The 27863-nt window shown below is 40.1% G+C and overlaps 15 non-coding genes across 15 annotated transcripts; all 15 read left to right on the forward strand.

Annotated features, from left to right (window-relative positions):
* The first annotated feature begins 91 nt into the window (after positions 1-91).
* trnai-aau (transfer RNA isoleucine (anticodon AAU)) lies at positions 92-165 on the forward strand. The gene has a single exon. It is a non-coding gene; the product is annotated as a tRNA-Ile (tRNA).
* A 248-nt stretch (positions 166-413) lies between these two features.
* Positions 414-487, forward strand: trnai-aau (transfer RNA isoleucine (anticodon AAU)). The gene has a single exon. It is a non-coding gene; the product is annotated as a tRNA-Ile (tRNA).
* A 245-nt stretch (positions 488-732) lies between these two features.
* trnai-aau (transfer RNA isoleucine (anticodon AAU)) lies at positions 733-806 on the forward strand. Its single transcript has one exon. It is a non-coding gene; the product is annotated as a tRNA-Ile (tRNA).
* Positions 807-1047: 241 nt separating this feature from the next.
* On the forward strand, positions 1048-1121 carry trnai-aau (transfer RNA isoleucine (anticodon AAU)). Its single transcript has one exon. It is a non-coding gene; the product is annotated as a tRNA-Ile (tRNA).
* A 226-nt stretch (positions 1122-1347) lies between these two features.
* Positions 1348-1421, forward strand: trnai-aau (transfer RNA isoleucine (anticodon AAU)). Its single transcript has one exon. It is a non-coding gene; the product is annotated as a tRNA-Ile (tRNA).
* Positions 1422-1662: 241 nt separating this feature from the next.
* Positions 1663-1735, forward strand: trnai-aau (transfer RNA isoleucine (anticodon AAU)). Its single transcript has one exon. It is a non-coding gene; the product is annotated as a tRNA-Ile (tRNA).
* A 250-nt stretch (positions 1736-1985) lies between these two features.
* trnai-aau (transfer RNA isoleucine (anticodon AAU)) lies at positions 1986-2059 on the forward strand. Its single transcript has one exon. It is a non-coding gene; the product is annotated as a tRNA-Ile (tRNA).
* A 248-nt stretch (positions 2060-2307) lies between these two features.
* trnai-aau (transfer RNA isoleucine (anticodon AAU)) lies at positions 2308-2381 on the forward strand. The gene has a single exon. It is a non-coding gene; the product is annotated as a tRNA-Ile (tRNA).
* A 245-nt stretch (positions 2382-2626) lies between these two features.
* trnai-aau (transfer RNA isoleucine (anticodon AAU)) lies at positions 2627-2700 on the forward strand. Its single transcript has one exon. It is a non-coding gene; the product is annotated as a tRNA-Ile (tRNA).
* Positions 2701-2941: 241 nt separating this feature from the next.
* Positions 2942-3015, forward strand: trnai-aau (transfer RNA isoleucine (anticodon AAU)). Its single transcript has one exon. It is a non-coding gene; the product is annotated as a tRNA-Ile (tRNA).
* Positions 3016-3260: 245 nt separating this feature from the next.
* Positions 3261-3334, forward strand: trnai-aau (transfer RNA isoleucine (anticodon AAU)). Its single transcript has one exon. It is a non-coding gene; the product is annotated as a tRNA-Ile (tRNA).
* A 250-nt stretch (positions 3335-3584) lies between these two features.
* Positions 3585-3658, forward strand: trnai-aau (transfer RNA isoleucine (anticodon AAU)). The gene has a single exon. It is a non-coding gene; the product is annotated as a tRNA-Ile (tRNA).
* Positions 3659-3899: 241 nt separating this feature from the next.
* On the forward strand, positions 3900-3973 carry trnai-aau (transfer RNA isoleucine (anticodon AAU)). Its single transcript has one exon. It is a non-coding gene; the product is annotated as a tRNA-Ile (tRNA).
* Positions 3974-4214: 241 nt separating this feature from the next.
* Positions 4215-4288, forward strand: trnai-aau (transfer RNA isoleucine (anticodon AAU)). The gene has a single exon. It is a non-coding gene; the product is annotated as a tRNA-Ile (tRNA).
* A 129-nt stretch (positions 4289-4417) lies between these two features.
* trnai-aau (transfer RNA isoleucine (anticodon AAU)) lies at positions 4418-4491 on the forward strand. The gene has a single exon. It is a non-coding gene; the product is annotated as a tRNA-Ile (tRNA).
* The last annotated feature ends 23372 nt before the right edge of the window (positions 4492-27863 follow it).

Here is a 27863-nt window from a genome sequence, read left to right on the forward strand (position 1 = left end):
TCTAACACTCCACAGATGAAAGGGCTTCCAATTCAACCGAAAGAAGCAGCAGTTTTTGGGCCCTCGTCTTCTCCAGACTTCAGTGACTAGTGGCCTGTTAGCTCAGTTGGTTAGAGCGTGGTGCTAATAACACCAAGGTCATGGGTTCGACCCCCATACAGGCCAGCGTCTACAATTATGTGATGAGAAGTTTTGTTCGTATCCAGAATATTCTGTAAAATAAATCCTTCGAAGGACCTGTTCACCGATCTCCAATCTGTATTAAAAAAATCAACAATCTCTACCCGAACAACAACGAACACGCTGAAAACAAAGATAGTCTTCTAACACTCCACAGATGAAATGGCTTCCAATTCAACCAAAAGAAGCAGCAGTTTTTGGTCCCTCGATTGCCCCAGACTTCAAAAACATGTGGCCTGTTAGCTCAGTTGGTTAGCGCGTGGTGCTAATAAAGCCAAGGCCATGGGTTCAACCCCCATACAGGCCAGCGTCTACAGTAATGTGATCATCCAGAGTGTTATTACAATTTAAATTATGTGAAGTTGGTTGTTGGACACCCCTCTCCTGAGTCGGATGAGGTAGTCCTTCAATCAGGTGGCATGTGTCTTTTGGTTTAATGTGAAATAGAAAGGCAAATTTCCTCACTTCACAGATAAAATGTTGTATGATTCTTTCAACCGAAAGAAGCAGCAATTTTTGGTCTCTCGATTGCCCCAGACCTTGAACAAATGTGGCCTGTTAGCTCAGTTGGTTAGAGTTTGGTGCTAATAACGCCAAGGTCATGGGTTCGACCCCCATACAGGCCAATGTGTTTTATTATCTGATCATCCTGAGTGTTATTACAATTTAAATTATGTTAAGTTGGTTGTTGGACATCCCTTTCCTCAGTCAGATTAGGTAGTCCTTCCGTCAGCTGGCATGTGTCATTTGTTTTAATGTGAAATACAAAGGCAATTTTCATACCTCCAAAGATGAAATGGGTTCAAATTCAAACAAAAGAAGCAGCAATTTTTGGTCCCCCGATTGCCCCAGTCTTTGAGCAAATGTGGCCTGTTAGCTCAGTTGTTTAGAGCGTGGTGCTAATAACGCCAAGGCCATGGGTTCAACCCCCATACAGGCCAGCGTCTACAGTAATGTGATCATCCAGAGTGTTATTACAATTTATATTATGTAAAGTTGGTTGTTGGACATCCCTTTCCTGAGTCGGATGATGTAGTCCTCCAATCAGGTGGCATGTGTCATTTGGTTTAATGTGAAAAACAAAGGCAATTTTCATACCTCCAAAGATGAAATGGGTTCATCTGTGGAGTATTAGAAGACTATCTTTGACTATTTTCAGTGACTAGTGGCCTGTTAGCTCAGTTGGTTAGAGCGTGGTGCTAATAACGCCAAGGTCATGGGTTCGACCCCCATACGGGCTAATGTCATTGATAATGTGATCATTGTGAGTCTTATCATAATTTAAATTATGTGTAGTTGGATTTTGGACAGCCCTCTCCTGAGTCGGATGAGGTAGTCCTCCAGTCAGGTGGCATGTGTCATTTGGTTTAATGTGAAAAACAAAGGCAATTTTCATACCTCCAAAGATGAAATGGGTTCCAATTCAACCGAAAGAAGCAGCAGTTTTTGGTCCCTCGATTGCCCCAGACTTCAAAAACATGTGGCCTGTTAGCTCATTTGGTTAGAGCGTGTGCTAATAACGCCAAGGTCATGGGTTCGACCCCCATACAGGCCAGCGTCTACAATTATGTGATGAGAAGTTTTGTTCGTGTCCAGAATATTCTGTAAAATAAATCCTTCGAAGGACCTGTTCACCGATCTCCATTCTGTATTCAAAAAATCAACAATCTCTCTACCCGAACAACAACGAACACGCGGAAGACAAAGATAGTCTTCTAACACTCCACAGATGAAAGGGCTTCCAATTCAACCGAAAGAAGCAGCAGTTTTTGGGCCCTCGTCTTCTCCAGACTTCAGTGACTAGTGGCCTGTTAGCTCAGTTGGTTAGAGCGTGGTGCTAATAACACCAAGGTCATGGGTTCGACCCCCATACAGGCCAGCGTCTACAATTATGTGATGAGAAGTTTTGTTCGTATCCAGAATATTCTGTAAAATAAATCCTTCGAAGGACCTGTTCACCGATCTCCAATCTGTATTAAAAAAATCAACAATCTCTACCCGAACAACAACGAACACGCTGAAAACAAAGATAGTCTTCTAACACTCCACAGATGAAATGGCTTCCAATTCAACCAAAAGAAGCAGCAGTTTTTGGTCCCTCGATTGCCCCAGACTTCAAAAACATGTGGCCTGTTAGCTCAGTTGGTTAGCGCGTGGTGCTAATAAAGCCAAGGCCATGGGTTCAACCCCCATACAGGCCAGCGTCTACAGTAATGTGATCATCCAGAGTGTTATTACAATTTAAATTATGTGAAGTTGGTTGTTGGACACCCCTCTCCTGAGTCGGATGAGGTAGTCCTTCAATCAGGTGGCATGTGTCTTTTGGTTTAATGTGAAATAGAAAGGCAAATTTCCTCACTTCACAGATAAAATGTTGTATGATTCTTTCAACCGAAAGAAGCAGCAATTTTTGGTCTCTCGATTGCCCCAGACCTTGAACAAATGTGGCCTGTTAGCTCAGTTGGTTAGAGTTTGGTGCTAATAACGCCAAGGTCATGGGTTCGACCCCCATACAGGCCAATGTGTTTTATTATCTGATCATCCTGAGTGTTATTACAATTTAAATTATGTTAAGTTGGTTGTTGGACATCCCTTTCCTCAGTCAGATTAGGTAGTCCTTCCGTCAGCTGGCATGTGTCATTTGTTTTAATGTGAAATACAAAGGCAATTTTCATACCTCCAAAGATGAAATGGGTTCAAATTCAAACAAAAGAAGCAGCAATTTTTGGTCCCCCGATTGCCCCAGTCTTTGAGCAAATGTGGCCTGTTAGCTCAGTTGTTTAGAGCGTGGTGCTAATAACGCCAAGGTCATGAGTTCGACCCCCATACAGGCCAATGTCTTTTATTATCTGATCATCCTGAGTGTTATTACAATTTAAATTATGTTAAGTTGGTTGTTGGACATCCCTTTCCTGAGTCGGATGAGGTAGTCCTACCGTCAGGTGACATGTGTCATTTGGTTTAATGTGAAATAGAAGGGCAAATTTCCTCACTTCACAGATAAAATGTTGTATGATTCTTTCAACCGAAAGAAGCAGCAGTTTTTGGTCCCTCGATTGCCCCAGACTTCAAAAACATGTGGTCTGTTAGCTCAGTTGGTTAGAGCGTGGTGCTAATAACGCCAAGGCCATGGGTTCAACCCCCATACGGGCCAGCGTCTACAATTATATGATGAAAACTTTTGTTCGTGTCCAGAATATTCCGTAAAATAAATCCTTCGAAGGATCTGTTCACCGATCTCCAGTCTGTATTCAAAAAATCAACAATCTCTCTACCTGAACAACAACGAACACGCGGAAGACAAAGATAGTCTTCTAACACTCCACAGATGAAAGGGCTTCCAATTCAACCGAAAGAAGCAACAGTTTTTGGTCCCTCGATTGCCCCAGACTTCAACAACATGAGCCCTGTTAGCTCAGTTGGTTAGAGCGTGGTGCTAATAACGCCAAAGCCATGGGTTCAACCCCCATACGGGCCAATGTCTTTGATAATGTGATCATTGTGAGTGTTATCATAATTGAAATTATGTGTAGTTGGATTTTGGACAGCCCTCTTCTGAGTCGGATGAGGTAGTTCTCCAGTCAGGTGGCATGTGTCATTTGGTTTAATGTGAAAAACAAAGGCAATTTTCATACCTCCAAAGATGAAATCGGTTCCAATTCAACGGAAACAAGCGGCAGTTTTTGGTCCCTCGATTGCTCCAGATTATGAGCAAATGTGGCCTGTTAGCTCAGTTGGTTAGAGCGTGGTGCTAATAACGCCAAGGTCATGGGTTCGACCCCCATACAGGCCAATGTCTTTTATTATCTGATCATCCTGAGTGTTATTACAATTTAAATTATGTTAACTTGGTTGTTGGACATCCCTTTCCTGAGTCGGATGATGTAGTCCTACCGTCAGGTGACATGTGTCATTTGGTTTAATGTGAAATACAAAGGCAATTTTCATACCTCCAAAGATGAAATGGGTTCAAATTCGACGGAAAGAAGCGGCAGTTTTCGGTCCCTCGATTGCCCCAGACTTCATAAACATGTGGCCTGTTAGCTCAGTTGGTTAGAGCGTGGTGCTAATAACGCCAAGGTCATGGGTTCGACCCCCATACAGGCCAGCGTCTAGAATTATGTGATGATCCTGAGTGTTATTACAATTTAAATTATGGACATCCCTTTCTTTATTCGCATGAGGTAGTCCTTCAGTCAATTGGGATGTGTCTTTTGCTTTAATGTGTATGAAATGTGTTCTGTTAGCTCAGTTGGTTAGAGCGTGGTTCTAATAATGCCAAGGTCATGGGTTCGACCCCCATACGGGCCAATGTCATTGATTATGTGATTATCCGGAGTATTAACACAATTGGGATTATGTTTAGTTGGTTTTTGGACAGCCCTTTCCTGAGTCGGATGAGGTAGTCCTTCAGTCAGGTGTCATTTGCTTTAATGTGAAATATAAAGGCAATTTCCATACCTCCACAGATGAAATGTTCAATGATTCTATGGCTGCGAACCCGGGGGCTGTACCTTGGCGCTGCCGTGGCCTGAGGTGTTGTGCTTGCTCTGTCCTGGCCGGGGTCGACGTCTCCCCTCTTTGGTGGAGGTTTTCATGCATGCCAGATCCACCACACCAGCATCTATCGAAATTCAAACACAATCTGCTTCTTCCTCTGGTCGTTGAATCGGTGGAGGTTGATGTCTGTGGATCTCACTCTGCTTCATTTATCCTTCCTTCCGTTCCTCAGTCTCTCCTTTGGTCTCTTGAGGTCTCCCTAATTTGTTGGAATTTAAATATTTCTGGGGTTGGTGAAAGACTCTGGTTGGTAACCCGGTGGGTAGTCGGTAATGTCTGGTCGGTGCTGAATTTCACTTTCCTTTCTTTTCTTTGATCCTTCCTCGGGTCTCCCGACAACCTCACAACTCTAGCTGGATTCTGAAGTATTCGGTTTAGGCGAACGATATGGGATTTTTAATGCACACGCACACACATACACACGTACTCACCCACATACAAACTTAAAAAAAGAAAAAAGAGAGAGAGCAATGATGATGACATGTCAAATCGGTAAAATTACCGAATTAACAATACTGAGCTCTAAAGAAAAATACAAAAATAAAAAATAATAATAATGTTTGTCCTTGAACCTTGCTGAATTCTTCCTGTGTTAGGCAGTAACGGAAGGGAGACAACTGTCCCCGCTTAGGAGTTTTGAGTCAAGCATTTGTAACGTAAACATAGAAGCCATTCAGAAAGATAGCATATTTTCTAGGAAAAGATAAAAGTATATTCATCCTTAGCTAGCACATTTATTATCATTGGGTCACTGATGGTTCAAGGGAACAGAGCACCCAAACAGTGAATGCAAGAACTGAGGTTAATGTTCAGTTTCACTTCAATACCAAAGGTGTACAATGAGTCAGTGACTCATGTTTAGAAAATGTTGAGAAGAAGTGCTATCAATCAGAACAAGTATGGCCATTTTTATTACCCTGCAGGTGACCCTTACACGTGAACATTGCTTCTAGAAAAAAGTTTTTTGTAAATGATAAATTACTCAAAACTTGTAACATTGTAGGTAGATGGCATTTGTGTATGCATTGCAGGACACTGGTATTACTAAGGGTGTGTCTCTTTCTTCAACTATCCATCTCAGCTATGATTCAGAGCACTAAATATGTGGTGTCATTCTCTGAGAAGGAACAAGAAAGCAAAAATTCTGTATACTTTTACTAATTAGGCAAAATGACAAAAAAACAAAACAGTAATGAACAGTGAATTAGATAAATACCGGTAAAATTAATCTGATTACTGTTCTAGAAATTGGAACACGTTGGATTGGGCAATGTTCGGACATTACCAACAGACGTACAGTATGTTTTTGTGGTGATTATCTGAAAGCTGAAGCAATAGCATACACCAGTCCGGTGGGTTACCATCGCCACTGGGCACCCATCAAGGTCAGAAACTTCCTTGGGATCATCAAGTTTGAACTTAACAATGGAAATTGGAAAAGTCCACAAAATTATCATGAGCACCCGAGTCAATAGTGGGGTGAGATTTACACTGCTATCAGAAAAACACAAATTCTCTTTTCAATTGTAAGCTGCATGAGCAACTTCTGAATCTCTGAACAAGAATCTTCAAGAAAGAGAAAAAAAAAGATTCCTCATCAAGAGAGATTTTAGGCTATGTCAAGTCACAAGTAAGAAGAGGTGAGGCAGTAGTGGGCACTTGCGTCTCCAACGGCTCTGTCATTGACGGATGCCCACATTTACGGCAAGTGCCCACATTTTCGGTAAATGCTTTATGAGGCAAAGCCTCGAAAAAAATAAATGGACATTGACTAAAGCAGGTTTTTTTTTAAGACTTTGTCTTATACAGTATAGCATTCATGTAGGCCGCCGTCAACGACAGAGAGACGGAAGTGACTACCTCTGCGAAACAGTGACTCGAGTCCAGCTTCCAGTAACGCATTTCTCCTTCTCTGTATGCCTACCATAAACCTAACCAGATTACCTTATTTAACCCCTTCAGACCCGCAATTTCTTATTTTTGTACTGATTTTTATTATTTTTCCACATAAGAACAACATGAAAATTTTTTGGGGGATTATCTCATGTTTTTCTTTGTTATAGTGGATGCCAGGGGTCTATTTCACAAAGCAGGTTTAGTGAGAACTCTGGGTCAAGAAACCCTGAAATGTGGGAAACTGCGTTTCCCATTTCAGAAAGGCAGGTAACTGAAACCAGAGAAAGAGGTAACTCTAGCCTATTTCATAAAGAGAAGGAATATAAGCTCTTGGTCTGTTACCATAGTAGCATGTTCCAAACCTGGTCAGTTGCAGGTTTTTCACAATGAACCTCATGTTTTTTTTTTGTCCCTGCCTCCTTCCTGCCTCACAACATTTCATTTCCTCATTCATAAAGTCCGCTGCGGTGAGTTTTTGCGTAAATACGCCTATAGTCTGGAGCGTAAAGTCCTTTTGACAATGACCCTATTGATGAAGGTGCCGATTTATTGCGCAGTGAATTGAATATTCGTCGCAAGATTGATATCAGACTGTATAGATATGCTGGCATTTCCAAAGTTATCTTTTTGAGCGGTTTCCTTTCACATCACAGTCCATCATCTACATACACAATTTAAGCCGTCCTTACATTTGCAACATTACTAACGCCGTAGTCATGCGCTCACATCTCAGCATATATTGTGTGTTGCGCTCTGTTTTTTTCTTATAACTGCGTTATATACATAGCCAAACTGCATGTTGTGGGCTAAGCATGCTTTTGCCCACATTAGGAGAGGCCACCCCCCACCGCCCCACCCCAACACTGAATGACATGAAACCTGACGTGCTAAGGATTTTACTCTGATCAGAATTGGCGCAGATAGAAGACGGCCCTTTTCTTGCCCACTACGTCAGTAAACTCCCATTGAAATGAACGAAGGCGGCTTTCATTTACGTACGGGATACGTCATCACAATCACGTGACCAGGATAATGGCGTTCACCACGTTATGTTCTTATTTTGATACTTAATCGGTTTGAAAGAAAATTCAGGGAATAAGAGGCCAGAGATATTTGCACTTTTTGTACACATTGCCTAGTCCAATACTGGGAAATTAGTTATAAGTCTGTATTGCTTTAAATTTACGCATTGACCCAACACCTGTGCAGCAATGTTCTCCCATGCCGCCTTCCTCTACAGGGAGCCGCTGCTGTGTTGCACTTTTTTTCTCTCGAAAAGACATGTTCAAATTCGCATGATCACATTAAGATTTTCAGTTGAGAGGGGTAAAAAAATAATAATAATGCGGAAGCAGAGCCGTTGCCATGGTGACTCGACAAATCGGGGCTCCATTGATGTGGACTTTTTAGTGTAGTGGCAACGCCAGGTGAAACTACTCTGCGTTGACATAACTACCTCAAATCAGCTGTGCTGGAACCGAAAACGCAGAGTTTCCTCCCTCAGTGTATTTCAACTCGCTGTTCAGGGTTAGTCTCGGTGTTTGTTGAACATGCTTTGTGAAATGGACCCCAGGATAGTATGGCTGTAACGTGTTGTAAACTTACCAAGCTTATATGTTACATTTTTAACATGAACATCATGCACTTGTGATTGTGATTGGTTAGCTAGGATCCAATCATGAACCAGAAGCGTTGACATCATCCAAATTATGTGTTTTTATTGGTTTAGACCAAGGTTATTTTAATTAATGGAAACTAAAGAAATAAACTAGACTATGATTCATAAAACAATTTGGTTAACAAAATAAAATAAAAACAAAAATGCTTTTAAAAAAACGAAAACTAACTGAAACTACATTTTATGTTTATGAAACTTACTAAAACTAACTATAATTATAGCGAAAGTTAAGTTTAATTGGTTCTGTACGTCCACTCTCCTGCTTGCTTTGTATGCGTTTCTTTACGTAACATAGCGATGACCAGAGTTCAAATTCCTTTCAGGAATGATTTCCTTTGCTGCCGTTTGGATATGAAGAGTGCGGAAGAGAGGAGATGAAAGTATGAGTGCGGGGTGAAAGGAAGGAGTGTGAGAGAAAGCCAGTAAGTGAACGGAGGGAGAGGATTGGCATAACAGGAAGTTAAGGAAGGGGTGAAGCCACACAGGAAGGATAGCTGTGGAAACATTTCAAGAATGCGGAGAGAGAATGATGAGAGTGCAAATGTTTGCTTAAAATCCTCTTTAGCTATGATCAAATACCTTGCAAATAAACAACCACACATTTTCGAATGTTGGATAATACAGCTGATATTATCAGCAGGTATTGCTTGCACTAACCACTTGTCTTCTCACAAAGCTCATCTACTTTTAATACATTCTGAAACGCCACAGCTGACCTTAACTTTACTTGGCAAATTGCATGCACGCACATACTCACACACATGCATACACAGGGTAGCAGCTGTCGGAAATAACACATCTTCCTACAGATGAGTCTCACTTACATAAATGTTTGTTTCATTCTTTGGCAGTGTTGCTTTATTTGATTATTTCCTCCTCTCATAAATACGATGCAATCATTGAATTGACAATGGCTTGACTGTGACGATGGATCGGCTGTGACGATGGCTAGGCTAACAAGACGTGGCTATGCTAACAAGACTTGGCTATGCTAACAAGACTTGGCCGAACTGACAAGACGAGACACACGACCTTCTGCACGTAACATCGACAATGCACCCACACTGGGAAGGGAATACACACACACACACACGCACACGCACTTGTACTTATATAATTGTGAGGACATCCATAGACATAATGTATTTCCTAGCCCCTTCACCTAACACCAACCATCAATAATGATTGCCTAACCCTATTCCTTACCCTAACCTCAACCATAACCCAATTCAAACCTTAACTCTAAAACCAAGTCTTGACCCTCAAAAAGAGGTCTTGAGTTGTGGGGACCGGCCAAAATGTCCTCACTTCACAAAATTGTCCTCAATCTGTTGGTTAAAGAGATATTTTGGTCCTCACAATGTAGTATGTACAAGTACACACACACACACACACACACACACACACACACACACACACAGGTAGACATAATGAGACAAGGGAAAAACCCAGGAACACGACAAAAGCACCAACCACAGACAAAAACAACACAAACACGCAAAACACAAACAAAAACCTAACACCCACAGAACCGAAACGAAACGCAGTGTTTGATTAATTTGCCTTAAGTGTAAACAGTCTAATTCCATGTTATGTATACTAGCCTATTTGTCCCTTTTTGCCCGGTTTAATTATTTATTTTCAGACAAGCAGCAAAAAAAAAAAGATGCATGTTTTTTGGGGGGCGGATGTGATAATGTCATCTGGATTACGGAGGATTAGCTTGATGATAGGAGTCAGAACAATGCCTGTTTATTTATAAACATAATCAATACTTTTAAAATTTGACAAAATTTAATTTGGTACAAATTTTCATTCCTCAATTTTGTGACCTTAACTGTAAAACTATGTAACTAAACTCAATTTATAAAGCTCCAATGAATAAATATGATTAAATGTGCTTATTTTTCTACTCGTCCAGGTTCTGTGCTGGAGGGGATGGCCAACCTTCAGGACATGGCACATATGGTTGTGGAACTGCACTGCCTAAAAATTGTCCAGAAAGCATTAGGATATGGTAATGCTATGTGGCAAGCGCCTGTAACAACTTCCTCTTCCTGTTCCATTTCATTCGTTATTGTTTATTAGCTGGATAGGTTGAAGTGTCATTAACTCAGAGCTATACACTGTGACGATGATCCTTTATTGATTACGTACAAGCCAGTAGTTGACCACCTTAGTGCCTGATTGAAATGTGGAACTTTTCATTTAACCTTATGTTATACTGTGATTGAATTCAGTTTTAAGGACTTGGTCATATCAGAAAAAAAGAAACCAGCAACTCACATTTATACACGTGTGTCAGAAAAGTTCTTGTACTGGTGCCAAAGATATACTGTACACTCTAAAAAGAAAATTGTTGAAAAAAATTGAATTGTTGACCAACTTAATAAAATTGCTTTGGTAACGCACTATTGAATTAAATTAATCCAAAGGGAATATATTAAGTTTAATGAACTCATAATTAATTAAACTAAATATATTCACTTTGGAAGCAATTTTATTAAGTTGGTCAACAATTGAATTTGTAATCTTAAATTGGTTCAACAATACTCTTTTTATAGTGTATTTCAAACCCAAATTAAGAACTATGAGTTCATCCTTTAATATGGACCAAGACTATCGATTAGCATTTTGACAAAGCGATCCTGTGGCATTTGTTTTGTTCAGTGTTAGAAGAGGGAAGAGTTTTTGACAGGACAACTCGTGATCATACCTTGACAACGATGCCCTGAGCATCTGACAGTTCCTGGCCAAAAAAGAACGTCCCTTTGCTGGAGCAACATTCCTATTCACCTGACCTGGATTTTAGTGTTGTGTTTTTTTCATTTCCCAAGCCCAAGGGGCTCATCATGGTGATCTGTTTTGAAGATGTGTTCAACATTAAGATGGCCATGGTAACGGAGCTGAGGAGGATCCAGGAAGAATTCTTTCAGGAGTACAGAAGGCTGTGAAAAGTGCGATAAACTCTGTGGGGATTAGTTAAAGGGTGGAAAACTTTTAGTTTCAATTTGAAATATTTCCCTTGACACCGGACCTCAAACTTTTCAACACATGCTTTGCTTTACCAGACACACTTGCCAAGGCTGAACTGAAAGTGAAAAAGCTCATTTGCAAGTAAAAGGAGGCACTTGGTTAGGCTGCTATGTACTCACTGTGACTCCATGCTGTATATAAAATTTGTCAAGCTAATCAAGCTAATCAGTTGATGAGCTTCCGCCTGCTTTGCCTCCTTTCAAGCAATGTGTTTAGGTTGCAATTTCAATGCCATGTTGATCCATTTATTGTATGTGCTAGCCTATGCATATGGATGTGTATGATTGCATGAAAGAGTGCGCGTGCGAATGTGGGCGTACTTGATAGTCTTCTGAATAAGACGCTTCTTTTAAATACAGCAGATTAGATTGGCTATGCTGTGCTATAAAAGAAGAACCTTGCATCAAGAATACTTTACGGAACACATTGCACGTTTCCATGACATGAAAATCATCATTTTTGTTGCACTTTTTTCCACTGGCGACCATTTGTTTTTCAGCATTCAGACAGAAAAGATAATGTTTGCAGAAGTTTGCGTTAAGATTGTAAAATCTCACTGTCATTAAAGTAAAGCATTTCCTAAATGTTTGCGTATGACATTCAGAATATTTTTTCATGTCAAACTATTGGGGGTCTTTTTATTTTTTTTTATTTTAAATTATGCAAGTAATTAACTGATTAGAAAAAGAGGAGGATGAGAGTGTGCAGTGGATCAAAAAAATGTTGAAGATGTCCTCATAACAATAAAAGTAGAAATAATGAACACATAACAGGTGCACTTCCAATTTGGCGGTCAAAAAATGTTGATGAAAAATGCCTTTTTTAATTAAGTGATTAATCACGACTAATCAAAACTCTAAAATGTGATTAATCTGATTTAAAAAATAATTGTTTAACAGGTCTAGTATGGATTTGCTAAGCTTCCAATTAGCAGGCTGTATATTGCATGTTCGTTGAAACAGATCATGAGCATTCTTTTGGTGGGTGTGTTGTGTGTGATATCCTAAGACTGCAATCTTTTACTAAAATTTCAAATAGCAGTTGCTAAATTGTGTGTTTATTCACTCACAGATTTTGAGTGATGTTGGCAACAGATGTAAAAAAAAAAAATAAGAAGAAGAATTAAAAAATTTTTTTGGAGAAAACAGTTGAAAATCTTTCAAGCAAAATACAAACACAATTCCCAAAAAGTTGGGACACTATACACATTGTGAATAAAGACTGAATGCTAATATGTGGAAGTGCCAAATTTTAGTATTTTATTCATAGACATACAGAACGGGGGAAAAGTTGAAACTGAGAAAATGTATAATTTTAAGGGAAAACTATGTTGATTTTAAATTCCATGGCGTCAACAAATCTAAAAAAAAGTTGGGACAAGGCGATTTTCACCACTGTGAGGCATCCCCTCTTCTTCTTACAACAGTCTGCAAACGTCTGGGGATCGAGGTGACAAGTTTCTCAAGTTTAGAAATGGAACGCTGTCTCATTCTTGTCTAACACGCGTCTCTCGAACTGTCTTGGGCTTTCTTTGTTGCACCTTCACCTTTATGATGCGCTAAATGTGCTTTATAAGTGAAAGAAGCAGGCTGGCCAATTCATACCCGGATCCTTTTCCTACGCAGCCATGATGTTGTAATTGGTGCTGCATGTGTTCTGGCATTATCATGTTGAGAAATGCAAGATCTTCTCTGAAAGTGATGATGCCTGGATGGGAGCATATGTTGTTCTCCAATCTGAATATACCTTTGTGCATTGACGATGCCTTTCCAGATGTGGAAGCTGCCCATGCCACACGCACTCATGCAACCCTGTACCATCACAGATGCAGGCTTATAAACTGAGTGCTGATAACAACTTGGGTTGTCCTTGTCCTCTTTAGTCAGTATGATATAGCGGCCCAGTTTTCCACAAAGAACTTGGAATCGTGATTCGTCTGACCACAAAACAGGTTTCCACTTTGCCACACTCCATTTTAAATGAGCCCTGGCCTGCGCTTCTTGGTCTGCTTGAGAAATGGCTTCTTCTTTGTACTGTCGAGTTTCATCTGGCAACAGCGGCTGGCGCGGTGGATCGTGTTCATCCATAATGTTTTCTGGAAGTATTGCTGAGCCCTTTCTGTGATTTCCCTTACAGTAAGCATTCCTGCTTGCCGTTTAAGGGCCCCGAAGATCATAGGCATTCAGTATGATGACCCTTACACACAGAGATTGTTCCAGATTCTCCGAATTTTTGGATGATGTTATGCACTGTAGATGATGATTACTTCAAACTTGTTGCAATTTTTCACTAGTAAACACCCTTGCGATATTTCTCCACTATCTTTCTGCGCAACATTGGAGGAATTGTTGATTCTCTACCCATCTTCGCTTCTGAGAGACACTGCCACTCTGAGAAGCTCTTTTTATACTCCAATCAAGTTGCCAATGGATCTCTTTCAGGGATGTGATTTGACCAAAGTGAAATTATCTGAAAATTTAGCCGGGGGTCTGGGGGCCGCTGGCACCCAGCTAGGTCCAGCTCATGGGTTTTCCGTGTTTTTAAGTACTTTCAATGCACTCACATGACAAAGAAATAGACAAAACAACAGCATAAATTTTCAATGTATATTGAACTATCCCATATAAAATGGCAGTTTTAGTCAACTCAAAATCAGTCACATTCAAAAACATTGGACTGCCTTTGCTTTTAAAAACTATCACTGAGAATATCATCATATCTAACTAATGTGATTACTAAGTTAACACATAAATAATGTTGAAAAGTTCAAATTTCATGAACAAATAATTGTATCATGACCAAATGAAAAGTAACTCATATTAGAGCATACCACAAATGTCTTTGTTATAGCAGAAGATGTTATCTGTCTGAGTCATGTGCATACACAATGAACTACTAAAAAAATATTTTTTTTTTTTGGGGGGGAGATAAAAAAAGCGGAATTCCGCGAATTAGCGGAAAAATCACATCCCTAGCGGTAACTGGTCTTCCAGTGTTTTTTTTATATAAGTGCAGTTGACTTTTCCCGCCTCTTATTGCTACCTGTCTTAACATTTTTTTTAGATTTTTTGGCACCATGAAATTTATAATCAACATATTTTCCCCTTAACATGATTCATTTTCTCAGTTTAAACTTTTGACCTGTCATCTATGTTCTATTCTGAACAAAATATTGAAATTTGGCACTTCCACATACAGTAATTGCACTTTTATAGTGTCCAAACTTTTTGGGAATTGGGTTTGTACATCAGCACAATATTTTCAGTTTTTCCCTTCCTTTCGTGGTGAGTTGGAGTAGCACTTCAGGCAAGCAGCGATGATCAAGCCATTTTTATCACGTAGGTCACTCTTTTAGGGAATTGTAAAGTTTTGTCATAGGTGATATGGCTCTTTCTTGTGACTGGTTCCGACTAAGCCCTTTAGTTTAGTCAGAAGCTCCAAAAATATTGTCACAATAATTTGGTCAACATTTCATAAACGTTTACATGAGCAGGCAATTTCTACCTGCTGCTTCTCATATTGCCTGCGCTACACTTGCACTGCTTTGCACGCTGGCTTACACCTGCCTTTGGATAAACATGGTATTTAAAGATGAAAAATCAGCCGGTGCAATTTGTCTCGGGTTTCAAATTGCACAGGCTGAATTTCCCTGTTTGCATATACTATTCCCACAATGAACAAATTGCACTGTAAATCAATCATTGTAACAACAGACCAACCATAATTATCGCACTGCTTCCTATACTCAAGGATGCCACAAAACTACAGATACTGTTTGTACCACACTGAAAAAAAAAGAAATGAAGCAGCATTCAAAACAACAAAATGAGAAGTGGCTCTCAAGACACGGCATTAATGCATGACCTTTCTCCATCAGACAGTTGAATGGACAAAAAGATAAGACGCCACTTGAATATGAATCACATTATTACTTCTACAATGTGATAATAAACTAGTACGGCTGTTACAAAGGTTATCTTTCAGATGAATTGACTCTGATGTCACATCCATCATTGTTGGTGAACATATTGCTGCAGTAGTTGAGAGGGAGTGATTGTTTTGTAAGACTCAAGCTAAATGTCATGTCTCTATGAGTCACGTCTCATTTTGATATATGCTCTTGTATTAAGAACCACACACACAGAAGGAAAACGTCCGATAGGTTAATATAGCGCTATAACTCTGGTAAATATTCACACATGGAATTTTCCCAGTAGCTCCAGAGGCTGATCTATACACTTTTGAGCTGCTTCAGTGGAGCTAGGTTAAGTGACTTACGGAAAGGAATATTTGAAAACATTAACGGAATAATAAGTCCCAGAATGGGATACGGCTAGAAGCAAAAGTCAAGCTTTCACTCACAAGAAACAATAGAGGAATAGGAAGTGGGGGGGAAATGGGACTAGAGCTAGAGAAAACATGTATTTGACTGATGGGAATAGCAGCCAGGTAGAGTTGAAAGATGTGACCCAGCAGAAACCTCCACATCAAGAGGCCTCAGGGGAGCTTCACAGACTGGCACAACTTCGCTAATGATGGGTGAAATGTTTCATCTTTTTTTGCACATCCTCCATTGCAAACATTGTCTCTCCCTATCGGTCTCATCACTTTTTCTTATTTGCTTCCCTGTCCCCTCATGCTCTCCGTTGTCACATTCTGTCCTCCCGTTCCTGTAGTGCCCCCTTACGCCTCGTGTCGTCTTCCATGCTGTCATGTTTTAAATGGCAATCTTGGTACTGAATTAATGATCCAAAACCAGAGGTAGAAGAAAAATATATATGTTTTGATTCCAACATTATCACACAGCGAGAGGAGGGAGTTTTATATTTGAGTTAATGTTTTGCATGCATGAATAGAGATTACTGACAGCTATGCTGAATGATGGATAGCTAAGCAACAGCAACATGAATTCCACCAAAGCGGGTTACCTGCAAAGTCATTTAGCTGATTGTTACTTGCAAGGAAACAAAATATAACATAATCTGAACATACTTGACAGAGATATAAGAATAAAATTAGGAGCAATCCTTAAATTTTACGTACATGTGCTACGGCATGCTCTAAGGTGACAGATGTTCCTCATTGACCAATTTAGCTAATCCGGGCACATTTAGATTGTTTAATGTTGTTTAATGTATATTGTCCCCTTTTTAAATAAATGTATGGGCTATATTGGATGTGACCGGTGTATTAGCCACAAAGTCTGCGAATTATATGTGTAAAATTTTATTAGAATGGCCTAATACAGGCAGCACGGTGGATGACTGGTTAGCACGTCTGCCTCCCAGTGCAGAGGACGTGAGATTGAGTCCGGGCTTCGGCCTACCTGGGTGGAGTTTGCATGTTCTCCCCGTGCTTGCGTGAGTTTTCTCCGGGTACTCCGGTTTCCTCCCACATTCCAAAGACATGCATGGCAGGTTAATTGAACACTCCAAATTGTCCCTAGGTGTGATTGTGAGTGTGGTTGTTCGTCTCTGTGTGCCCTGCGATTGGCTGGCAACCAGTTCAGGGTGTACCCCGCCTACTACCCGAAGCCAGCTGGGATAGGCTCCAGCACCCTTGTGAGGAAAAGCGGCCAAGAAAATGGATGGATGGCCTAATACAATTAAAAGTAATGATTCACTCTTAATTCCATGAGTTCTGTCTGAATAACAGATCTCTAAGCAGTAAATAAATGAGGCATATTCACAGATTGCTTCACTTTGCCGGATCTGAGGTGTCCTTCCACTTGTTTATGGATTTTCGCAGAGCAGAGCACTTCCGTAAATCGTCACTTCCTGTCGATGATAATGCCCACCTTTCGGCGAGTGCACAATGACGCGAAGCCTCGAAACAATACAAGGACTGAGCACCGTTTACGTCTGTTGGTCGGGGTGAGTAGAGACAGTCTTTCTCAGTCCGTGTATTTTTGTGAGGTTTTGCATCATACAGCATGCTCCAAATATAGATGCACCTGCCGAAAGGTGGGCATCGTCATTGACGGGAATTGGCGATTAATGTAAGTGCCCTGTTCTACATGTTCGTCTGTCTCCAATGCCAGCTGAACCAACTTATCATTATGCACCTGTGGTCTGACAACACATTGCTCAGCATAGCCATACAGAATTAAGTCTTGCACAATTCCGTAGAGGCGACAAAATTATAGCCAGTGTTTGTTTGTTTTGAAAGCAGTCACCTTGCTTGACATTGCCATCAGATGTTTGCCTTGTGATCATATGCAAAGGAGTAACTCTGGTTGATCTTTATCTCAATATTAGTGATTTTACCAAGTACATCACCAGATAGATTAGAAATTATGTAAAGTTAGACACGAAAAGGCTACACTAAAGAGGGTAGGAGGCATAGTAACTCCTTTTAGGGGTCAATGATCACAAATAATGCAACTTGCTTACATATCACAGAAAGAAAATGTTGGTCAAGATCATGAGTAAAATAAATTTGGGGTCTGTGTATGTGGAGTTTCCGCAGAATCTTTGCTTGTCTGTGCTTCTCTCTGGGTCCATAAGGAGGCTTCAAATCATAGATATATGTAGTTCACTTTTGCTAACAGAAATGATTTGGTAGTTTTTGTGTAAACACTGCCTCCCCAGTTTTCTTTTTTAAAAAAGTCCCAATGAACCAAAATTTATCATGACAAAGCATGTCGTCTTATTGGCTGCAATATACAATGTTTGGTTGCATGGGGTATAGTGTTATAGCAATAATGAACAACATGAAGCAAAATTGCCCTTTGGTAACTTTTAACTTTTGCAGTAGACCGGAAAATAGCAGTTTCCATTTTATGAGGACCTCTTAAGAAAATTATCCCCACATTAAGCTGTCAAACATGATTTTGAGTTGCCTTGTCTCAAAGACAGGGAAAAGGGAATGAAATAGCACCTTTTTCTCAAATTCAGACATAACTCCAAAATTTTAAAAATGAAAATATTGAGCATAAAATGGCAGAATGTGCCAACCTCAAAGTGGTTGCTGAAAATGAAAAGCCTTCTTCCATATCAGCCTGCCTGTTAGAAAGCCCATAGGTCTTGTCTTTTGTTAAAGGTGAAGTCAAGTGAAAACAATTAATAAAAAACAATCTTTACAATAATGTTTTCTAGTTTACACACAGCATTCTGATTAATATTGTGTTTGTGAAATATGAATAAAGCAGCAAAATCCATCCCAGGCGGCCATTTTACAAATTGCTGTCGACTGACAAAGAAACAGGTGAGCCGTGACGGTCGTTACCTGTTATTACCTAAGAACAAATCTAACCTACAACAACATACACAGATGCTAACATGGCTCAGGATTTCTTTTTTTTTTTTTAGGTGAGGATCCTTCTACAGTTAACAAGTTCGAAAATAAAGAATAAAGAGTAATGTACACTAACTTTACCAAGAATCGATGCATGCATGTATGCAGTGAAATAACATTGCCTTGAATTATTAGTGTACAAAGACAGTCATACGACACGCATACCAAGTTGAATCTATTCTAATAGTAAAGTAATTTCAAATCCATGATGTTACTAAGTGTATCAATCAAATTATGATTTTCATTATATAATTTGGGTGGGTGATTAACCTGCTTTGTTTGTATTCAGGTGCAACATCGTTGTTTGGGCACTCTTCAGTTTGTATGGATACTTAACAGGCTGCTAGCTATAGTTTGCATCATTGATATAATCTTTTTGGCCACTAAACATTTGTTTACTTTGAGGATTTGTAACGCCCTGTTTTCCCTCCGGTGTACATGCATTCTGCGTTAGCCTACTTTCACACTCACAACTGGTCTCTATCAGCCTTGAGTGTTGTTCATCTTCCCCGTGCAAGGGGCTCTTTTACTTCTCACCTATTCTCAACCGCCCCCCCCCCCCCTCCGCCCCATTTCCGTGTTTGCACCGTTTCTTGTTCTTTGTTGAATCGTTATATCCTTTGGGCTCTTGTGCCTTTTGTCTGGATTCTTTTCTTTTCCCCTGAAGAGTTCTACTGCACCAATCTGCCACATATTTGAGACGCAGTAAAATACTTTTAATATTCCCATCTTGTCGCATCATTCATTTGGATTCAAAATCTGGTTCAGTTGAACTTTGAATTCTGAGAGCATAATTTACAACTATATTTTATGTTTTATATGACTGATAAGGGGAAAGAGAGCATAAACATCATTAAATGAATGAGGTGATATCACCCAGTCTCCCCTGCTGCTCCCTGCCAGTCAGGAATCTGGTAATCTATCGACAGAACGCAGGGGAAATGTTCCACTCATAGAGGATTTCTAGTGTTCTATTTCCGTGTTCTCTGAAATGGATGAGTCCCTGCAACTTTGAGGTGTTTCAGATTGGAGATCATCACCAACACCAGCAAACACAAAAAATACACTTCCTCATCAGAGAATAATAAAAAGCAGATTGTGGGCAAAAGCTAGGTTGAGAAAACCAACTCTGTCAGGTAAAATAGGAAACAAATTCAGATTTAAACTAAAACCTAGCAATGTAGTTTGCTTACGCACCAAAACATCAATCTCAAAAGTACACAAACCATTGACAGTTCGTTTGATGTGTGTCCTTCATAGATGTGGTCATGTGGATATATTCACACTGCCTGAATAGTGTTCCAAATGTGTTTGATGCCTGAATTGGTCAAGTGGCTGTTTTGACATTTGATGCTTGATGCTGAGGGGACGCAACTTTCCTGCGCTGTACTGCAGGGTGTAATTCAGGTGAGTGAGCCAGTCTATTAGTTAGGGGATTCCGAATGACATGCAGGACAGACATATGGTAGTTACAGTCTACAGTATTATTAAAATCTTTGAGTGACTTGATTTTTGCGAAAACATGCACAAATTATGTATTTTACTTAAATAGACAGTGTGTATTCTTTAGGGCCACCTAGTGGTGAACTAATAGAATGCAACAATTTTTAAGCACGTGCACTACAGTGCCTCAGAAAGACCGCACTTAGCAAGCCTACCACAAATTACTACCAATTATTATTTGGGTTGGGAGCGCGAGTGAGCAGCCTGGCAAGCAGGAGCTAGCGAGAGCAGAAAGCAAGAGCTGCTAGCAAGAGGTCGCAAGAAAGAGCGGCTAGCAGGAGAACCAAGCAAAAGCTAGCAAGAGCAAAGTAGAGGGAGACAATCGGAGGGAGCCCGAATCACGGGACTCAGCGACGACCACCTTAAACAAACATACTCATTAAACAAAAAATATATGTTGATGTGACGTTCTTTTAGCCTAACTAGATGGTGCTAAATAACATACACACTGTCCCGTTGGTTTGCTAGTCAGCATTTTTTTGCCATATTTGAATGGGAATTTTTTTTGCCATATTTGAATGGGAATTTTTTTGCCATATTTGAATGGGAATTTTTTTGCCTTTTTTGAGAGAGAGCCCTTTGCGCAGGGGGAGGGGGAAATCTTAGCACATGGTTATTTTTTGTTTGCATAAAAACCTTTGTAGTTGCAGAGTGGATCTTTTATATTGTGCATTTGAGCATTAAAATATATTAAGATACTCTTCTGTACAATTGCTTCAATGAAAAAACAAGCAAGCACACTCCTGTCTCCCCATTTTCCATCTGTTTATATACGGTGAAAAGGTTCTATTTAAATAATATTCACTGACACCATTTGTTCTGTTAACAAGCTGATTCACCACTACTGATTATCACATATTAAAGTTATGCATGTTTTTGAAGTCATTTTACAGTAAGATAAGATAAGGTTAATGTATTCATGTATTGATTGTGTGCCCTTGCCGCACACACCCCACACACACTCCACCTTTGATCATGTAAGTGGCATCACAGTGGTGGGAGGGTGGGGGTGATATTAACTAACTACAACCATTTCAAGAGTACAAGCTACCCTAATTGCTTATCAAATATACAGACGCTCCCCTACTTACGAACATTCGAGTTACGAACAACGGTACATACGAACATGTCTGCGCGCATGTCAAAAAATGTTCGGAAAGAGATGCTGTAAGTTAGATTTTGTATTGCGCACCTTTTTCCAAGTACTGTAGTGCTTCTCTCCGCCGCTAATACCGACGCTTGGCGCTGTGAGAGCTCACCCAGCATTGGAGGCTCAGCAACGTGTGGAGGAGGAGGAAGAAGAAGAAACGCCTGTCGCTCATAGATAAAGCCATCGCACTCTTCGAGCAGCAAGACCCAAATATTGAACGTTGCACAAAGGTTGCAAATCAATTGAATGATGCCATACAGTGCTACCGCATCATTTATGATGAAAAAAAGAAGAAAACTGTGCAATCGTCGTTAGATCGCTTCTTTCGGCCAGTTTCTAGTAAATCCTCCAAGGAAGATACTCATCAACCCTCATCTTCTTCTCCGCGACCCTCAACTTCTTCCTACATTGAAGTTACGAAGGAGGAAGTAACTTTTGAAGCCCATTCCAGCGACGACGAAGAACCTCTCATGATATAAAATCCTCCTCTTCCTCCTCCTCCATCAAATCCTTAAGCATCGAGTACATCTTCCAAAAGTAAGTTAAACTTCATTTTATTTATCTTATTACGTACATGTACATACTGTGTGTGTGTCTCTCTCTCTCTCTCTCTAACATACGTAGTACAGTACTGTACGTATTCTCTTTAAACATAAATTATAATACAAAATATAGCACTGAAGCAACTTACGAACAAATTCACCTTACGAACGATCGCTCGGAACGTAACTCGTTCGTAAGTTGGGGAGCGTCTGTATACCATATCATTTGTTCAATTCTCTCCAGAACCAACTTAAAAATATCAAGCATATAAGTCAAGCTCTATAATATTTATCTGTTTTCAACAAAATGTGCATAATAACACTTTCACATAATCATGTGTGCCTTCCATGTTAGACAAGATATGAAAGAGTCCGTCAGCAGCAAATCGAAGAGAGGCCAGACTTTGATAAGACATACAAGTATTTCCAAATTGTTGGCAGCGAGAAAAAGCAGACAGTACATCATTTCCTACTAGTTACTGCCTATACAGACAGGGCATGACAGCAAAATTAGCTACTTCTCTTGTTTTTCCAGCTTTTATTATTATTTTTTTGTGAGTACAGGGAGGGGGTGGGCTCACAAGGGTCCCTGTGTTATTTAATTTGACATATAAAGTGACAAAGATGTAGCATGTGAAAGATTGCTAAATGTTTTTATTGCCTAATATCAGCAATTCGAGAATTCATAAACTGAGACAATATAAGAAAAATAATGAGCAACGTTTCCTTGCTGAGATCCAGGTTGATATCCAGTCCGAACAAACCAAAACATTGAACCTCTGCCCCAAACACTGACTTTAGGTTTTGTGTTTTCTGTCATTGAAATACAAAGTCAAGAATCAGCCCTTATTTCCTTGTCGTATGATCACCTTTCTTGCCCAATAGACCTCCCGTTTAAAGGGAAAATATCATTCGCGTTTTTCCCCACACAAAAGGCCTTATATGTTAAATAAAATGTTTGAGTTCTCCCTCTATTCTTACAATTTGTTTTGACTTACTTATTTCACATTTTTTATTTTATATCTATTATTTTATCTGTCAAAATTTATAAATTGTCTTGTTTTTTTCTCACCCCATTTATGAACAGTATTTATGATGGTGGGAAGTGTGGTTGGAAGTTTGAGTGTTATGATCAAGGATCTTTCCTTATGGCCACTGGATAATTCAAGCCACAGTTATTAGACAGCCCACTCTCAACTCCAGAGTGACAAAGAATAGAGTCTCAAAAGACAGACACACGTAAAAGACAGTTTCAGGTTTATAAGTGCCAGGGTAGAATTTAAGGGTTGCAAGACACAACACGAGACATTGCATTATTTATACCAGACTAAAGAAGTGGAGACAGAGTGGTCTAAGAAACTGGGTGGGGTTGTCAGGGATTGAAGTGGATATAATGATTCTGAAATACCACTTCCATACAGGATACACTATAAACCAAAATATCTTCCAAGATTACTATTACTTGTGGACTCTTAGGATCAGACAGGAAAGATGTGGTGCAATCACTGCTTAACTATAATGATGTATGTCAGAGAGAGGGCAAATCTTACAGTGCTAATTAGCTGTTAAATAATCACATTGACAGTAATTTATCACTGTATGTGTAGATCAGCAGACAATTAGAAATGAGGGACAATTTTTTTTGTGGTACCCAAAGAGTTTAGTTGTCTGTGTGTGTTTTGAATGAAGCTAAACTTCCTCTTTTCCTTTGGGTTTTTCCCTTCAGGGGTCGCCATAGCGAATCAGTTGCCTCCATCTAACCCTGTCCTCTGCATCTTCTGCTACCTTCATGTCCATTTTAACTCCATCCATAAACCTCCTCTTTGGTCTTCCTCTAGAGCTCATGCCTGGCATTTGGAAACTCAGCATCCTTCTGCCAATATACTCGCTATCTCTCAGACAACCTCTTTGTCTGGATCCACTTCTGCACCTCCACTTTCCGCCACCACATCTCCTTATCTCCTTTTCCTTCCAGATGACATACCAAGAACTGTCCTACCTGTCTCCCTGATCACATTTGCTGTAGTTGTCCAGTCATCTGAAAGCACCTCCTGACCACCCTGAGCCTGTCTCAATTCCTTCCTGAAAGTCATACAACACTCTTCCTTTTTTAGCTCCCACCATTTCGTCCTCTGCTCCTTTTCCATCATTTGCCGTCTTTGTCTTCCTCACCACCAGAGTCATCCTACACACTACCATTCTATGCTGTCTGGCGACACTCTCACCTACCACTACTTTACAGTCGCTGATCTCCTTCAGATGACACCGTCTACACAAGATGTAGTCTACCTGTGTACTCCGACCTCCACTCTTGTAGGTCACCCTATGTTCCTGCTTCTTCTGGAAGAAAAAATTCACAACAGCCATTTCCATTCTGTTTGCAAAGTCAACCACCATCTGTCCTTCTGCGTTCCTCTCCTGGATACCAAACTTGCCCTTCACCTCTTCATCACATCTGTTTCCTGCACCAACATGTCCATTGAAGTCTGCACCAGTTACAACTCTCTCACTTCTAGGGATGCTCTGCATCATTTCATCAAGGTCCAACCAAAAGTTTTCCTTCTCATCCAGCTCACATCCTACCTGTGGTGCATACCCACTAACAACATTGATCATCACACCTTCGATTCCTAGCTTCAGGCTCATCACTCTATCTGACACTCTTTTTACCTCCAGGACGTTCCTAACAAACTCCTCCTTCATAACTCCTACTCCATTTTCTTCCTATCTACACCATGATAGAATAACTTGAACCCTGCTCCTAAACTTCTAACCTTGCTCCCTTTCCACCTGTTCTCCTGAACATACAGTATGTCCACCTTCCTCTTCTGCATCATGTCAACCAGCTCTCTATCTTTTCCTGTCATAGTTCCAACATTCAAAGTCCATACTCTCAGTCCTAGACTCTTGGTGTTATTCTTCTCTTTCTTCCTACAAACACACCTTCCTCCTCTCCTTCTTCGACCAACAGTAGTCCAGTTTCCACCGGCACCCTGTAGGGTCAACAGCACCAATGGCAGTCGTTAACCCGAGCCTCGACCGGTCCGGTATGGAAGTCATATATTTGATTCACATGGAAGGATATGAATTGTTGGCAACAAATAGGGAAAATAGAAGGGGAGGGGGTGTCGCAATATACCCAGACAGAGCTCTAAGAAGCAGTAAAATTGAACATTTGACAACATAATGGAATGTTTAACCAAAATATTGTTATTGAAAAAATTTCAGACATAGCTAATGATTTTAATTATTATTTTTTTTAATGTTTGCAGTAATTTGGGAAAAGAACTCCCTGAGCCAAGAAACAAACATTAAATAGATAATCATATTAAAAAAAAAATCCATCTACTATGTGGCTTAATGCTGTTAATGATACAGAAACTAAACCAGCAATCTCGCGACATAGTTTTGTCAAACAGAATGAAGCACTCACTTACCACTGTGAACACATCTCTCATCCCTGAACACATCTTACAACCATAATTCAAAATGTGTGCAACCACTGAAGTCACTCACACACAATTCATGGAGTATGACTTTGGAAATTCCATGCGTTGCACAAAACCTAAAAATAACATGCTGAAAAGCAACATTTGCATTTTTAAAACTTCATCCATCTATTTTCTTTAGCGCTTATCCTCATTAGGAATGCTGAGTGAGCAAGGTTTGTAAAAGAAGGTTTGGGAACCCAGATTGACAACATGGCATGTGATACAAATTTAACCAATAATAGAGGAATGCGGTGAGTTCAAAGAGTGCCCTGTCTTCATTGTTTACGGCTTTGCTGCCAGCCAGTTGCAGTAATTGTTTGAAGTGTAATGTAATGACATACATTTATTCATTTTCTGAACGTACTGTATGTTACTGTTTACACTAAGGTGCGCTGAGGTTGCCATTGCAATCGCAGATCAGCAACTATTCTCTTTTATACATTGTCTCATCTTTCTCAACACTACCTGCCTGAAAGATCCTGTCCTAGTTAGTATTGCTTTGCCTTGTGCTTTCTTAGAGCAGGTTGTTTGCATCTTAAAATGTGAGCCGAATGAACAGAGCACATTCATCCCTCTCTGCATCTCTTGCTCCCATTCCCACTTTCTCCATGGGGCGTCTTTTATTATTTATTTCCACTCTTTTGTCCAGCTGCTCTTTGTTGTCGCATAGTGCGTACTCAGAAAAACACACACCAGATGTATCCATATTTTTCTGCATGTGCTATTTTAGTGGAATGTGGTAGACTGAGCTGTATTTGAAATATCGTTGGGACCGACAGACATCACAGTTCAGTTACAGTTAAGATTAAATGAATGACCTCAATAGCAGGTAAACAAGAACAATTGAAGTTATACCCACCATTGGAATTGCATACGGTAACGGCAATAGTGGCATGGTGGCCGAAGGGATGGCATATTTGCCACACAGTTGGGAGGTTGTGGCTTCAAATCTGAGCTCTGGCCTCCTGTGTGGAGTTAGCATGTTCTCCCTGTACCTGCATGGGTTTCCGATTCCCTCCCACATTCAAAAAACGTGCATGGTTATTTACTGTCTGAGTGAATGGCTATTTCTTTATATGTGCCCTTTGATTAGTGACTGGTTCATGGTGTACCACACCACTCGCCCAGAGTCAGCTGGGATAGGCTCCAGCATCCCCGTGCCCCCTTGTTAGTGGTACAGAGAATGGATGGGTGGATGCTTAAACAATTTCAGACATCTTAATGAGTAACATATTTTTGGGGCTCTGAAATATTAAAAGGCTTGCATTCCAAAATTGTTGTTTGTCTGATTACATTTGAGACCAGGCCTGTGCGAATAAAACTCCACCAGACATACATATGTTTTCTTCTTAGTTAGTTTTAATCATCAGGAGAAAAGCAGAGCTTGTTGCTACTAACAGGAGATGATGGTTAAATGCTCACGATGCTTGCAGTTCTCCACAAGAGGTTCATTGTGTTTATTTAGTGGGATTTCCACTGGTTGAAAGTACAACATTCACACTAAATCATTTTAGACAGCAAGCAAAATCTGACCTTAAGGCTACAACAAATTGATGGTTAATAATTTATTAGGGTTCTTGACTGACATGTCTTTAAAAACACAGTAAAAATGCCTTCTAATAGTCCATTGTTCTATTTAATGAATGCACGCACTTCAAAACACCTATCATGCATTAAAGCCCACAACTATTTGTACACTTGACATATTTTGAGTTAAACATGTTTTCAGTGTCGTGTGATGCTAATGGTCTCCCGCCATGATTTTACAGTAGAAATTACATTTGTTTTTATATGCTAATATCATAATTCCCGGTACCTGAAGTGGAAGACTAACATGAATTTCATCCTGAAAAGGCCCAGAAGAGGATGCACTTACTTCAGCTGCTGAGTATGCATGGCCTGCCACTGGATATGTTATTGCAATTCTATACAGCTGTCACTGAATTGGTTCTTGTTTGGTGCTGCCACAAAGAAGGATAAAATCCGTTGCAATGGACACTTTGGACTGCTGAGAAGATCACTGGTCACCCCTTATCCAGTCTTGAGGATAAGTTCTTAGTTGTTTGCATGCTGCAAGAACTAAGAAAAAGGCAGACCAAATTCTTGAGGACCTTCCACATCCTGGTCACCACCTCTTCCAGCTTCATCCCTCATGTAGGCACTATTGAACTATGCATGCTAAAACCGGAGGACATTCCAAAAGATTCTTCCTTCTAAACAGTAGACTCATAATTCCATAGTAGCATTTAGTAAATGTTTGACAATTGTACACATTTCTGTGTGTTAGTATTACTAGTATTACATGATTCCGTGCAGAATCCTGGCCCTTTTTCTTAGTGCTATAGTAAGCAATGGTAGCATGGACAAGAATGTGCAGCATTTGTTAAGTACTATACAAGCCACAACCAATGCACCATTATTAACTTTTAGTGCAAACCTCATCACAAACTTTCCCGGACATAATCAACATGTGATCATTGGGTTCATTTGGACCCCATAACGCAAAGAAGGGAATTAAAATGTGTCCTCAA

The sequence above is a fragment of the Vanacampus margaritifer genome, chromosome 5, assembly GCF_051991255.1.
Source record: "Vanacampus margaritifer isolate UIUO_Vmar chromosome 5, RoL_Vmar_1.0, whole genome shotgun sequence".
In the NCBI taxonomy this organism is placed as follows: domain Eukaryota; kingdom Metazoa; phylum Chordata; class Actinopteri; order Syngnathiformes; family Syngnathidae; genus Vanacampus; species Vanacampus margaritifer.